This window comes from Aythya fuligula, chromosome 1, assembly GCF_009819795.1.
Source record: "Aythya fuligula isolate bAytFul2 chromosome 1, bAytFul2.pri, whole genome shotgun sequence".
Lineage (NCBI taxonomy): Eukaryota > Metazoa > Chordata > Aves > Anseriformes > Anatidae > Aythya > Aythya fuligula.
The window spans coordinates 37820479-37833865 of record NC_045559.1 but is presented as its reverse complement, the minus strand read 5'-3'; the positions used below and the strand labels follow the sequence as shown (position 1 = coordinate 37833865).

Genomic DNA, 13387 nt, shown 5'->3' with positions numbered 1-13387 from the left:
GATTCTGTTTGGGATGAATGGTCTCTGTTTTAACCCCCCTTCACCAGGGCAGAGCCACGTATTAAGCACAGCCTGCAGATTGTAAAAGGTGAGGGCAGCTGTCAGAAATAAGCAGATTGCTGAAGAGGGGAAGGGGACGCTGTGAAGCCTGAGGAGTCAGTTTTAAGAATTAGCTTCACCATCAGTCCTGAAATAGTAGTAACTCTTTAGAGCTCTTTCAGAGGCAAAACACCACCCGTTTCTCGTGGAAACCCACCCATCGTTGTCCATTTTCCAGAGATGCGTTCATCAGAGCAACTGCGGCCAACGTTCTCCTCCTGCGCGGATCTCCCAGTGCTTTCTGTGTCACAGAAAGGCTTCTGAGCACTGAAATATTTCACTTTAAGTGTATTACGTAGGAAATCATGCAAAAGAATTGAACAGCAGTGCACTCTGAAGGCATTCAAAGTAATATGTAGAAGATAAGGCAAGAAACTAGAACGTTTTCATGAGGTGTCAAAGCCAGGAAAAAGCACATGGATTGCTCATTTAGTGGGAAAAGGGGGAGAAGTGACTGCTATCTTCTTATACTTGGGACAGCTGGGGATTATCGAGTCTAGTTCTGACATAAACCGTAACTCATAAGGAGGAGGGTATATGGGATAAGTGAAAAATATATTGATGTGGCACTAATTAGACAAGCAGGCAACTCTGGTGTAATAATAGTGCTCATCTATCCAAAGCTTCATTAGTCAAACAAGTGTTTAGAAGCAGCAGTTTTAGAAGATCCCATTAAATGTGTTTTCCTCTTAACTAGGCAGCTTTCAGTCTCTTGCAACTCTGTTTAAATCGACCGGTTCTCCACACCCTGTCACAAAATACATAGTTGAAATACAGGCTTTAAAAAAAAAAAAAAAAAAAAAAAAAAAAAAAAGTGTTTTCACCTGTTACTTTTAGCACACACAAAAAAATAAAGCCTCTCCTGTTTCAGGCCACCTTCCTACCCAAATCTCAAAGCCAAACAAAAGCCACCACTGAAGAAGTGTCACGCAACAACACGCCACTTCCTCGCAGCCAAACAGAAGGCGCAAAAATCTCTCCATTCGTGAGATTATTAAGCAAGAAGTAGAGGAAATTTTCATGCCACTAGATGGCAGGAGGGGACCTTTTACACCACCTGGGACCATCTGCACCATGTTGACTCTAGGGTGTGTGTGACCCAGCTCCTAGGGGCCTCGCTTCAGCATGAAGGTTAAAAAGATGACACCTAGGCAATGGGTACCGGTGCCAAGTGGATTCAATTCCCACTTCTACAGCTGGGACAAGGTTTCCAAGACTTACAGCTAGCGAGGTCTGACAGGAAGCTGTGGTGGTTTCCAGAGGGTTTCTCCAGCTCGCTTCCAGGTCAAATTCAACCAGCAAAAAATTCACCTGCTCCTTTTAGCACCAGCCCTTCTTTCTCCTGCTGCCACACCTCTCTGCTTTGAAACAAACCCTTGAAAACAAATTCACTGCCCTCCCCTGTCAGCTGCAAGAATCCCCACTCTGAGAAAGGAAGTATATTCCCACCTGGGCTTCTTTTTATCCTGTACATTTTCCCAAAAGTGTTTATTTATTTTTCATGGATGTGGAGCAGGCTATTTACTGTCTCCCCATCTCCAGCCATTTACTTACGTTTTTCAAAATCAATCACTTGCTTTTGGATCTTCTGAGAGGAAAAACAGATGACAATTCAACACAACTGATAAACCTGCTTCCTCTTGCATGCCTTGGTTAACCGTCTTGCCTCTTACACAGCAAACTCTCCTGCACAGCAGCAGCTGCTGTCACACAGCATGAGCAATCACCTTGAAACTCTTCATCACTGGGGTTGGAGCACTGTGTTGTTAGCCAAGATGCACTCAGAAAGTCATGTAGAGTTGTCATGCTTTATGTTAATATGTTAAATATACTGTTTAATATGTTAATGTTTAAATTTGACTGTGTTTAATATGTAAAATAAACCCTGTCAGAGGTGTTAAGTGTGCAGACTGCACTGCTATAAAAACGTGCTGTGCTACCAGGGGGTTATCTCTGGAGAAATGCAGAGGTCAAGTTGGCAAACATTGTTCCCAGTTGACTATCTTACTTGTAAGATTGCGATGCCTTAGGACTTCAAAAGGACTCTTACTGGTTCTGGCCCCAAAGTGTTTAAAGCAGTGCACCCTTTCCTGGCATTTCGGGATAAACAGGGTGTAAAGACACTTAGGTGCCAGCATCTGAATTTCCTGTAATACTGTTTGTTTAAAAAATATATATATGTACATACATCTTTGTGGTGGTAAGCTACACGTCTACAACCTGTATCTTCCTTTTACCCAGCCTGCACTGAACAAGCTTTATTGTTCACAGCTTCATACAGACCTCACTGCTGATTCTGGAATGTGATTTGCATTCTGCTCCTCTTCCCTTTTGCAACTTCGCATCTCCCCTGGACCAGCTGCAGTGTTCTCAGGTGTGAAGGACGAACCAGGGGAGAATACAGATGTGTGGCTCATCACTAATGCTTTCCACCTGTACATTTCTCCCCTCCCTAAATACAGCAGGGGGCAAAAACTTCACCTCTGATTGCTTCCTGAAGTTCTGCTTTCCCAGCAAACGCTTACATCTCTTTCACTTCCACACGGAGTCAAATTTGTACAAATAAAGCCTCTCCCTAGTCATTAATGCTCTTCTGTTGGCAGAGGTAAAACAAGATGCTAGCTCTGTGAGAGGGGAAACTTCAGCAGTGCGCTCACTGCAGCTGGGTCAGAACTGGGTCAGTAGCAGAAGGATTTTCTTTCCTGCATGAAGATACCTTGGGGGCTTTATTGCTCCACTGCCTGTGCTGCAAAACCTGCAGCAGGACATCTTCACACGAACTCAATAGCAACCTCACGGAAATGATTCCTGCAGTCCAGAAGTGCTCCTTCAATTGCAACTCAATTGAGAGCCTGCAGTTCACAGAAGTGACTATTTTAATTTTAGGCTCCCCTGCTAAACCATGCAAATACTTCCCTGTTTCCACTCCCCTAAGAAATCCCACCAGTCAGCATTCTTACTCAGCCAATACAATTGTGCTCAGAAAGTTTTATCCTCATAGGTTAGGTGTGTTTTTTTTTTTTTTTTTGGTGTTGTTCTTTTTTGGTTTCGTTTAAGCTGATTTTCCCTTGGTTAGCTGGGATGGGTCAGCTCTTTCTGAGGCCAGCCTGCCTGCAGCAATAGATAGCAGACAAGAGGCTTCTGCATCAATTTCTGCTCTGCTACACAGCAAGGGGAGAACAAGCAAGGAAAATAACCTGCTGGAGCCTGGATTCCAGAAGTTTTTCCTCCAGCTCACCATAGGCTCTGGGGCCTTTCAATCTGGAGCAAGTGCAGAGGAGTCAGTGAAAAAGCCTGGCAGCAAGGCAAGCAGAATTGAGCAAGGAAACCTTCCTAAGCTGAAATACTTCCTTGTCTCTGCTCAAGAGGCGTTGTTTATCCAGAAAGCTTACACGAAGTAAAAGATATTTTCAGAGCGCTTACCTTCCTTGTTCTTCGGGTACTGCTTCCAATCAGACCTCGGTGATGCGGCATCCTGGTTAGTTAACCTACGCTCGAACACTTCCACAACGAACTCATCCACATACTAATGAATCCTCACTGTGTTTATTGTAGGGTACACATCCTACGATTTTGGGGACAGGATGCTTTACGATTCTCTCCCATTTAGCAATGAGAACTGCTGAACACCCTAACCTAGAGGAAAATTGCAACAAGGTACTTTAAAATAAAAAGTTAACAAGTTTTCTCCTATGCTCTCCACGCAGAACAAAGCTCGGAGCCCTCTGGGCCCCACAATTTGCAGCCCCCGTGGCTCCTTCCCCCTGTCCCCATCTTCACCTGGTCCCTGAAGCCAGGCTACAAACCTACACTCCCCTAGCACAGAACCCACGTTAACTAAAACCTGAGACATAATGCAATAACCAGTGGCCAAGTTAGTTTTCCTATCTTGTTCCCTGAAATTTGGGACAATTAAAGTTGGAGCCCTACAGAGTAAGCCAAGGTTATTTTCATTACTACAGATTTAGGGCACTAGCGGAAAAAATCGTGGTTCATTTTCACTGAGCATGTCGCCTCTTTTTCACAGAGCTGTACCCAGACTCACCCACCTTCCCTCATTTATTCAACCACCAAATTCATTTATTCAAATATCAGGTTTAAATAAGATCACAAGAGCTGTGATTTTTCAGACCAATCAGACCGCATTTCAGGCTTTGAAGCTAGGAAGACTAGAAAAAAAAAAATCCCAAATGAAAAAAAAAAAAAAAAAATCAGTTTTTGCACATAATCTTACCACTGCTGAACGCTGGAAGCTTGTCATGGATAAAAGTTGGAGATGACAGCACCACAAAATGGTATCGGTCACCTAAGATGGTGCAATGGACATAGTGCACATTGCGCTACAGCACATGAACTAATTCAACAAATATTAGGAATTAGAAGTTGACCATTATTATGGTACAGCATTGCAGTGCTGATGACTTCTTGTATGTAACTGTATACATGTGTTTTTTGTATACTATTGTTGTGCTGTAGAGGAGTAATGTATTTACCTGTTAAACCACTGGGGCAAAAATAGGTTTAAACCACCACAGGATACCACTACCATTGGGTCCAGGCCAGCTGCCTGTAGGAGATGAGCTGACAACAGCTCAACCCAGTACACAGATGATTTTTGACCAAAATAAGCCTAGCTTACCACTGCTGTGTTTGACACGTGTTTTGTGATGATTAACATTTGCCACATTTAGTCAGCTAAGGAAGACAGATTAAAATAAAGTTTCATCACTGCTGGTTTACTGTATCCTGTATAGCAAACCCAGGTCCTCTAAGATACTTCAGGGAGCATTTACAGTAATGTTTGTTTCTAGACATGTAATTTAGAAAGGCTGAAGTTGTTTTACACAGCCTGCTATTTTAGTTTATTTTTCTCCACAGTTGACACTTTCACTGGGGTGACCGCATTTTACAAAAAAAGACAAAATGTTGGCTTAAAAAAGTGTGCACTTCTCACTAACCTTGAACTCTGCAGAAAGAGTCTGAATACCACATAAGATGTGCAACAGCTAGTGTGGACAACAGCTGATTACTTCTAGATTGAGAATTATAGCTTAGATTCTAGCCTTAACTACATTAGTGTCCACACTAAGTTTTAACGTCTGAATATTTGACAAAACCGACATAATGAACACAGCGAGGACAAGCTGAAATGAAGACAGACAAAAGTATTTTTTAATATAAAAATGGTCTTTATTTCTTCAATACAAGGTAAACTACTATTGCAGTTTAAGACCAACACAAAAGTTGGACAGCAAATTGCTTAACAGTCTCCTAAAGGCTGAAAAAAAGAAACCCATGAAAGCTAGAAGTTATGTGGTATTTCAAGTATAACATCTAAAAACGATGAAATGATCCCTAAACTTATAGATAACTAAGTACCTCTCTGCTGAAGATGTACTAAAATCCACATTTCCTAGGATACCATCTTACCTTGTTGAGAAATACAGGTCTCCAGAAACGCAAGTGTTCAACAGACTCTTTGGCCTGCTGGTATCAGGAAACTGTTTACTATACACATATAAAATCCTTTGGAGTTGGGCATTCTGACAGACAGCCATTTCCTTACATTTTGCATTGCAACTCTGCATTCCAACTCTTACACGCTCCCATGCTGTATTTCAAAGCCATTTCTTGAATAGGTTTTTTTTTTCATACATCCTTGTGCAAAATGGGAATCAGGAAATGGAATGACACAGGAAGACAATACAGCCTTACGGTTAGAAAGTCAGCAGTGCTGGTAATCTTCATAAAAATGTTAAGGTTTACCAAATAGGAATGTATTTCACCTGTAAAACACCTGGCTTTTTTTTTTTTTTTTAATATATATATATATAAAAAGGACAGCTGCACTAATAAGGAAACTGAATTTGCAATCGCTTGTATTTATAAAAGCACACACATTCCTCATTTTCTTACATTTGAAGATCAAGGGAATGTTTCTTTCATAATGTAATAATAATATGCACAGTTCAAAATATTTTCTATTACAAAATACAGTACACAAGAGGGTGAGGCCAAAGTCTATTACTTGAATATATTCCAAAGTGTTAGTTAGCATTGAATCATGTAAAATCACATTACATGGTATGAAGAGAAGGAAATTTTTACAACTGAAATGCTTAGTTTCATTGGGATTAAAGGTATACTGTTTCTTATTTTCAAGATACTTAAATAAAACCTGTATATTTCCAAAGAAGCTTTCAAAAATTTAAGCTCAGACATAGATCATGCCAGAACCTAAACCCACTGCAATAATTGGGGCTACAGACAGATTCAAGAGCTCACAAGTGTGTAATATACAAACAGAATGAGATGCTTTATCATACTTTGTCCAACATGGAATAAAAACATGAGAACATCAAATTGAGGAACTTCCATGTTTCTCAGGAATTTATCCTCTAAAACTGAAATGATTTGAGAAGCACGCAGCATGTCAGATCTTAATTTCAGGAGCTGGTTGTGGGGGCGGCGTGCTGGGGACACACCACAAAACCACCCCAACGCCCTCACCCACCCCAAGCCTGTCTGCAACATGACTGCAAGGCAGCGTAACAAACAGCTGCAAGAGTCATTTCTGCACAAACACCGTGACTAATTAGCATGCTGCAACCCCTGCTGCAACCATTATGTTTAAGACCTATGCAATCAATTACCAAAATAATTTATATCCCAAACAAATCCATGTTGCTTACTTCCTAAGACAAAATACTTGTTTTGGAAATAATTCCTTCTTTAAGAGCATGCACATGGATCTGCACTTTGCTTCTCTAGGATCTTGAAAGGTTTCTATTTGAATGCAGAGGAAATTTATTTAGTGTCTTGGGACCTCTGAAGAGTAGCAATCAAACATGCATGTTTTTTACATTTGAATCTACAGACAAAACTACCTTAATGAGTGTTATGCTAGTAAACTTAAGGCTGTATTTCACTTTACACAAGAACCAACAATAAGACTACGTATAAAATTCTATAAATAATAAAAAAAAAAAGGCTTAGAGGTCTGTTTAACCTGTACAGAGAGAGCAAATGGATAAGACAAGGAAATCAGGAATTAAGTATTTCTATAAAGAATGTCATATATTTTTCACTAGAAACACAGATGACAAGTATATACAACATTTCAATCTGAAATTATCCACATACAACTAGGAAAACATTTACAAGGGTCTGGGTATGCAACTAAACAATCAGGTAGAAAAGTACAGTTAGAAAAACTAAGCCTCACCGGTTTCAAAGCAAAATCACTCTCTACTTAGAGGGGAAAAAACTAATCAAGCTAGCTTAAACTTAATAAGGTATCTTGCTTGTTGAACACAGAAAAACAACAGCTATCCAAGCTTTTAAGCCACACTGTAAATAAAAATGTGAAGTTCTGATACATGTTTTTCCATGATGCAGTCAGAACTCAAGTTATTGGCACAGAAAGCAAAAAGAAAGTGAGAGAAAAAGGCTGTAGTTTCCAAAGTTTTGTTCTTTTGAAGAACTATTTTTGACCTGTCAAAACATATAGCCCAGTAGAACCTTTACTAAGAAAAAAAGCCTCACCCTATTTAAAAAACAAAACAGAACAAAAAAAAGTCCCAAGCCTACTGCAAAAACAACTTGTCGCTAACGTGCCACCACCCCTACTTGTTGGTTTTGTTGTTCAAGATAAAGGGCATGGCCTTAGGTTATTTTCAACATTACTTATAAAAAACAGTATTTAAAAGAAATATCAAATATTTCCTCACAGACGGATTTATCCTTTCATCAGCAAAAGGAGATGAAATACAACTGAGTGAATATCAAAGAACACAGCAGTAGCCATCGTGGCATCACCACCAGCCAGTAAATTACCGAGCTGCTATTTCCTGAGCATGCACAGGAAATTGCCAGTAACATTTAAGAAACCAAAACCTGGTACAAATTGTATTACAGATCCAGTTATACATGATGTGCATTAGACGTATTCCTTTTTGGTGTCTATCAGGGTCTTTGGATTTTTTTTCTGTACATATTTATTGTTTTGTTTAAAAAAAATCTAACAAATGGAACTCACAATAACGAGAATATTATCTAAATTGTGACACAGTGTGTCTATCAGTTAAAACTAGGTGTTCAAAGCCCAGGCAGAAATAAGGGGCTTCAAATGGGGACCTCATCTTTCAAGCCACAACAAACACTCAGTTTCACCTGTGTTGTTTTCTCCTTGCTATTTCCTCCCTGCTATTTCCATTGCCAGCAACGGAAATCTGTATGCATGAGAAATTACACTCTGTAAAAGAGCAACAGTCTCCTTAAATCTGTTTCAGTGTGGAGTAAAGTATCAGTTCCTGCATAAAATGCTTTTCAAATGACTTTTTTTATTTTAAGATTGAATATAGCTATGCAGTGGAACATTACTTACCTGCTGCCTCTCCAGCATTAGCTACTCCCCATGTAACAGCTATAGGCAGGTTTCTCCTCCCTTAAACTTATTACACACAGCAGTAAACAATGGTTTTAAGTAAAAAATAATAAAAAAAATTACAACAGTATTGTTTGTAACCAACACCTATTCACAAAAAGCAGGAAATGAGTCATGACTTGTTTGATACAACTTTCAGTTTACAAAATTTTAAAAGGCAGTTTTCATTTTCCAACAGGATTAAACAAACATTGCAAATATCTTCTCAGTAGCAAATAGTTCAATAAACACCAGTGATCCCATGCATGAGGATTCAAGGTACACAGTTTAAGGAAAAAAAAAAAAAAGGGGTAGTCTGAAGCTTGTGGCCAAATCCAACAGCATCAAGCTGGCTGCAGAAAATCTGGCCAAGTGGCAAGTGACAAAAATTAGTTAGAGCATTTCAGACTTCTGCAAAAACTTCTGCAGTTGCAAAGGCTACTGGTCCCAACTCAGTAAAGCATAAAAATCACACACAAAAAGAAACCTAAAGCATATGTTTACATTCCTTGAAATCTATGGAATGCAAGCATGTGCTCTGAATGCTCTGGAAAACCAAATGAAGTGCTTTCCTGAACAAGGTAATATATTTTAGGTCTGCTGTAAAACCTTCAAGAAAAATCAGTAAAAAAAGAAAGGAAATCAAGAGCTGTCTAAGAGTTGCCTCTTAAAGCCATTTGAGGTCTTGAAATTTAACTTAAAACATTAAGTGCTGCTATTTGAATAAATGAGAATGCTAATAATAAAGCCATTACATAATGACTTAGAATAGATGAATAATGAGCCTTTGTGCAAGGCTGCCAGAAACCGAATTCTTACAAATTACATGAATTTTTCTGTTCGCTTATGCTTCATGCAATGAAATTTAGAAGAAAATCCTGTTTGTTCTCAAGTTGTTTGAAACATCCACTTGACTGGAAGTCAACTTCCACTGCAAGCTCCAGTGAATTGTTTTGAGGTAAATTTACAAAACCTCATTTGACAGACTTAATTATCGCCACTTTTTGCTAAGGTTATTTCAATATTGCCCATCACTGAACAAGGACATACAAGTGTACCTTCTCTTTCATATGCATGTGTGAATAAACCCCAAAGTATTAAGAAAATATCAAACCCATAAAGTCTGAAAAATGGAAACATCTGGTTTCTTCTGTCACATTTCTAATATACAACTATGTACAGACTGCTACGGCCTTGGGGGTGGAGGGGAAGGGGGAAAACACACACAAGCACTATTACTATAAAACTGTAAACAACTGCAGATTTTTTTTTTTTAACTTTTATTTTTTAAAGCTAACCTTTCCACCCCTCGATATGAACAGTTTAAGTTCATATAACCAGTTTAAGTTAATATAAACTGTAGTGTCAGCCAGAACCAAGGCTGTTTGAAAGCGAGCATTTTCAGTGTGCTAAAATCAGAGCCCTGGGACCACCTCTCCCCCTATCAGACCGTGAGGAACTGCAGTTTTTACAGTTTTATATGTCAATTAGCAAATTCACAAGCCACCTAGGCAAACACTGCTAGAAAGCAAAATAGCATTAAAGGTTTTTGGAACCATCTGTCTTCGTATCAAAATTGAGTGTGTGAGAGCAACATTAGTATGTTCAACTCACTGAATGCAAGATTAGGTTGAGGCATATGCAAGAACTATTGCGATGTTTTTAAAGACAGCATCAATGTTTTCATTGTAACATTATCTTTAAATATTGCTGAACACAAGACTTTCCCTGAGGTGTAAACATCAAATAACTTGAACAGCTTTACACATCAGCCCCATTAAACAGTTTATTACAACACTACATCTACTGTAATCAAAGTGGTGCTGTGTACAGACATTATCATATGAACATTTTAACATGAACAAACTACTATAAAAACAAGCATTTACTTGACTTTTTCCAATTGCTTGCACATTATAATTGCCAAATGTATATAACCAGTAATAAAGTTGCAAAAGCTATAAGGTTTAAATCACACAGGTTTCCCTCAAATAAAACAGTTAAGCAACATAAAAAAAGTAAAAGAGCTACTGGTTACCATGTATGCAGATTTGCTTTATTCAGATCTATTCCTGTTCATTTTATCCATGAATCCTTACAGGCTCAGTTCAATCACATGAAGCAAACTGCTGGACAAGCATCTTTCCTTGAAGAACGTATCTTGTCTTGCACGCTGTTCCTCTTCCTTCAGCTGTAATGTGTCAAAATTTGTGATGTAGATTTTGCTAGTCCCCATAATACACAGAAAATTGTTGGCTTATCTATACATACACAAGTCGTGCATCTACTTCACCATAATGTAAACTAACACAAGATACCCGGAAGCAGTAGCTACTTGTTTGTGCAAGAAATTGTTTCCTAGTACAGCAGTTAAAATTGGTGTTGTTGTACAACAGGATCGAAAGAACAAAAATTCCACAGTTAGAAGTACTGAATGGTAAAGGAAGCAATAGCTACTGTTCCTGTGACTGATGGAAACATTTATATAGAACATTTCCTAAAGTATGCACTCTGCAAGAATAAACGAACAAGCACGTAAGGTAATTTTGCCACAACTAGGTTTTTACATTTTTACCTGCCCACTTACAGAAGATTTAAACTGATTTGACATTTGAATAATGCACTGATTGGATAACGAAGTGGATGGCTCACAGCTCAGTAACATTTAAAAGTGCACAGAATCTGGTACCAATACTTCAAAATTTTCAACCTAGTAGCAAGCAGGACAGGCTTCACATCTAAAAATACACTCTTGATGTTTTTTAACCACGCAAACCCGCTCTTCAAATAATACAACATAGATCTGCAGGTTTCCTCACCTAGTTACCCTAGGAAAAAACCCAAACCCTACTCCCTACTCTCAACTGTTTTGGCAAATAAGGAACCACACCATTCAAAGTTAATTACGGAAAGAGTTCACAAAGTACTTGGGATGGTATAATTCCATACACTGGATTTCAGTTGAATTCCATTACAAACCAGTTAGCTAGCTTCATTTCAGCAATCATTCACAATTTCAACATTCGATAATGTCAAAATAATTTAAATCAAATTGTTTAAAACCCAACACATCAGCTTGTTCATTTGAAAAACAGACATTTAGAGGAGCAATTTCATGACCATACATCAGTACACAGCTGTCAAATATTCTGCTGCTTTTGTAATATTTGTAAAACAGTTGGGGAAACAAAGTATTCAATTTTTGTATAGTCAATTGACACATTTCTTCCTCCCTTCCTCAAGATGACAATTAACGGTAACTTTAAAAAAAACAAATAACCAAGAGCTTAAGCTGAATACATTACAGTATGCAAGTTCAAGGCTGAAGCAGCAAGGGGAATTTTTTATTTGCAGACTTTGTTCTCAAGTTATCCATGTATCAACCAGTAACTACTCTGGGTGAACTTTCTTCATCACAGACCAAAGTTTCCACAGGTACTTGTGTTTTTTTCCAAGGTACTTGTATTTTCTCAGCAGCTAAGTGACAAAGTGCCGCCTCCTACCACAAGCAGACTCATGCAGAGCTGCAGGCTAAGGTAGTGCACACAGCGGAGAATTTCAGGTTTTTAGTGGAGAAACTCGGTGTATGACAGCTGTGAGTCTGCATGTCAGAATTTGCTGCTCTCATAATACAATTGCTGTGGCAAGAATTATGGATCTTTATCACTTCTATGGCGACAGTTAACAGATCCAAAGCACCGTATGTAAGATTTAAAACCCTAGCATAAGAAAGCTTCAGTTCCTGAGAATAACTCGCTAGATTTGTAAGGGCACTTCTGGAACTACAGGAACTTTAAGGAATGCATGATAAACTGTATTTAGAATTAGTACTTGTCAATGTAGGGCTCTTAGGATGGTCAGCACCACAATAAAACTTTTATTTTACTTTATTTTTAAAAACATGACCAACTAAAATCCGAAGTGGGGTGAATTTTGTTTCCAAGTACTCTGCCCGTATACCTGGGCAAAATCAGAAGCTTTGCAGTTCCAAAGGGAAGAAATTAATCTGTATGGATTATACCTTCATCAACAGCCCTTTTCAGTATTCTACAAGCAAGTAGAATATTGAAGTAAGAAACAACTTGGAAAAAATGAATCTGTAGTTAAGCCTTCTTTTTGCAATGCTGTTTGCCAACTGCCTCAAGTTCATGAGCTATCTGTCCCAAGCACGTATATATTAGGTTTGTACAATTTAACATCATACAGCAATCAGTTTCTCAGCATTTCTACTAATAAAACCCAAATTGCAGACTTGTTTGTTAAATAGTGAAGTTGTGGTCTAAAAGCTATGTTTTTATGCCAGAACATTTCAGAAATGAAATCCCAGAACTTCAGGGATCAAACATTTTTATACTTATGCAAGATGCAACTTGAGCATTTTCACACCCCCAAACCAGACTCTTACACCAAAACCCAGTAGGTATCATATAAATATAAAGCATCTTGCAGTAACAACTGATTTTTTTCCTTTAATTCCAATCATCCAAATAAGCATATGAAAGCTTTAAACAGCTTTCCGAAGTGTGAAAATTCTACAGTAATTTAAAGCTGTATGTGCATACATCTGTCAAGTTTGTAAGTGTAGTTATTTATCTGATATTTTCAGACCGAATTTCAATCCCACAAAATGTTCACATTTCAGTAAAACGCATGATACATATTTATAACCATATCCTAACAGCTCCTAAGAAGGAATATAATTGTCCTTTATTGTACTCTATACATAAAGAAAAAATATACAAAAGCAAAAAACCCACAAAAAAATCAGCTTGAAGGCCAAAATTTGTTTAACTTTATCTAGATCCCAGACTGTCAGACACCTTCAAGTATTGTGATGTTTTAGCTATAATACAGTGAGAAGGA

The 13387-nt window shown here is 38.4% G+C and overlaps 1 protein-coding gene across 4 annotated transcripts in view; it reads right to left on the bottom strand.

Annotated features, from left to right (window-relative positions):
* Nucleotides 1-5267: 5267 nt before the first annotated feature.
* The window catches only part of CPSF6 (cleavage and polyadenylation specific factor 6), a 29599-nt gene continuing 21479 nt past the window's right edge, over nucleotides 5268-13387 (bottom strand). For all 4 annotated transcript variants that reach the window (XM_032182770.1, XM_032182780.1, XM_032182788.1 and 1 more), the window contains one exon: nucleotides 5268-10715. The gene's annotated coding sequence lies outside the window, so the exon portion shown is untranslated. The remainder of the gene's footprint in view (nucleotides 10716-13387) is intronic.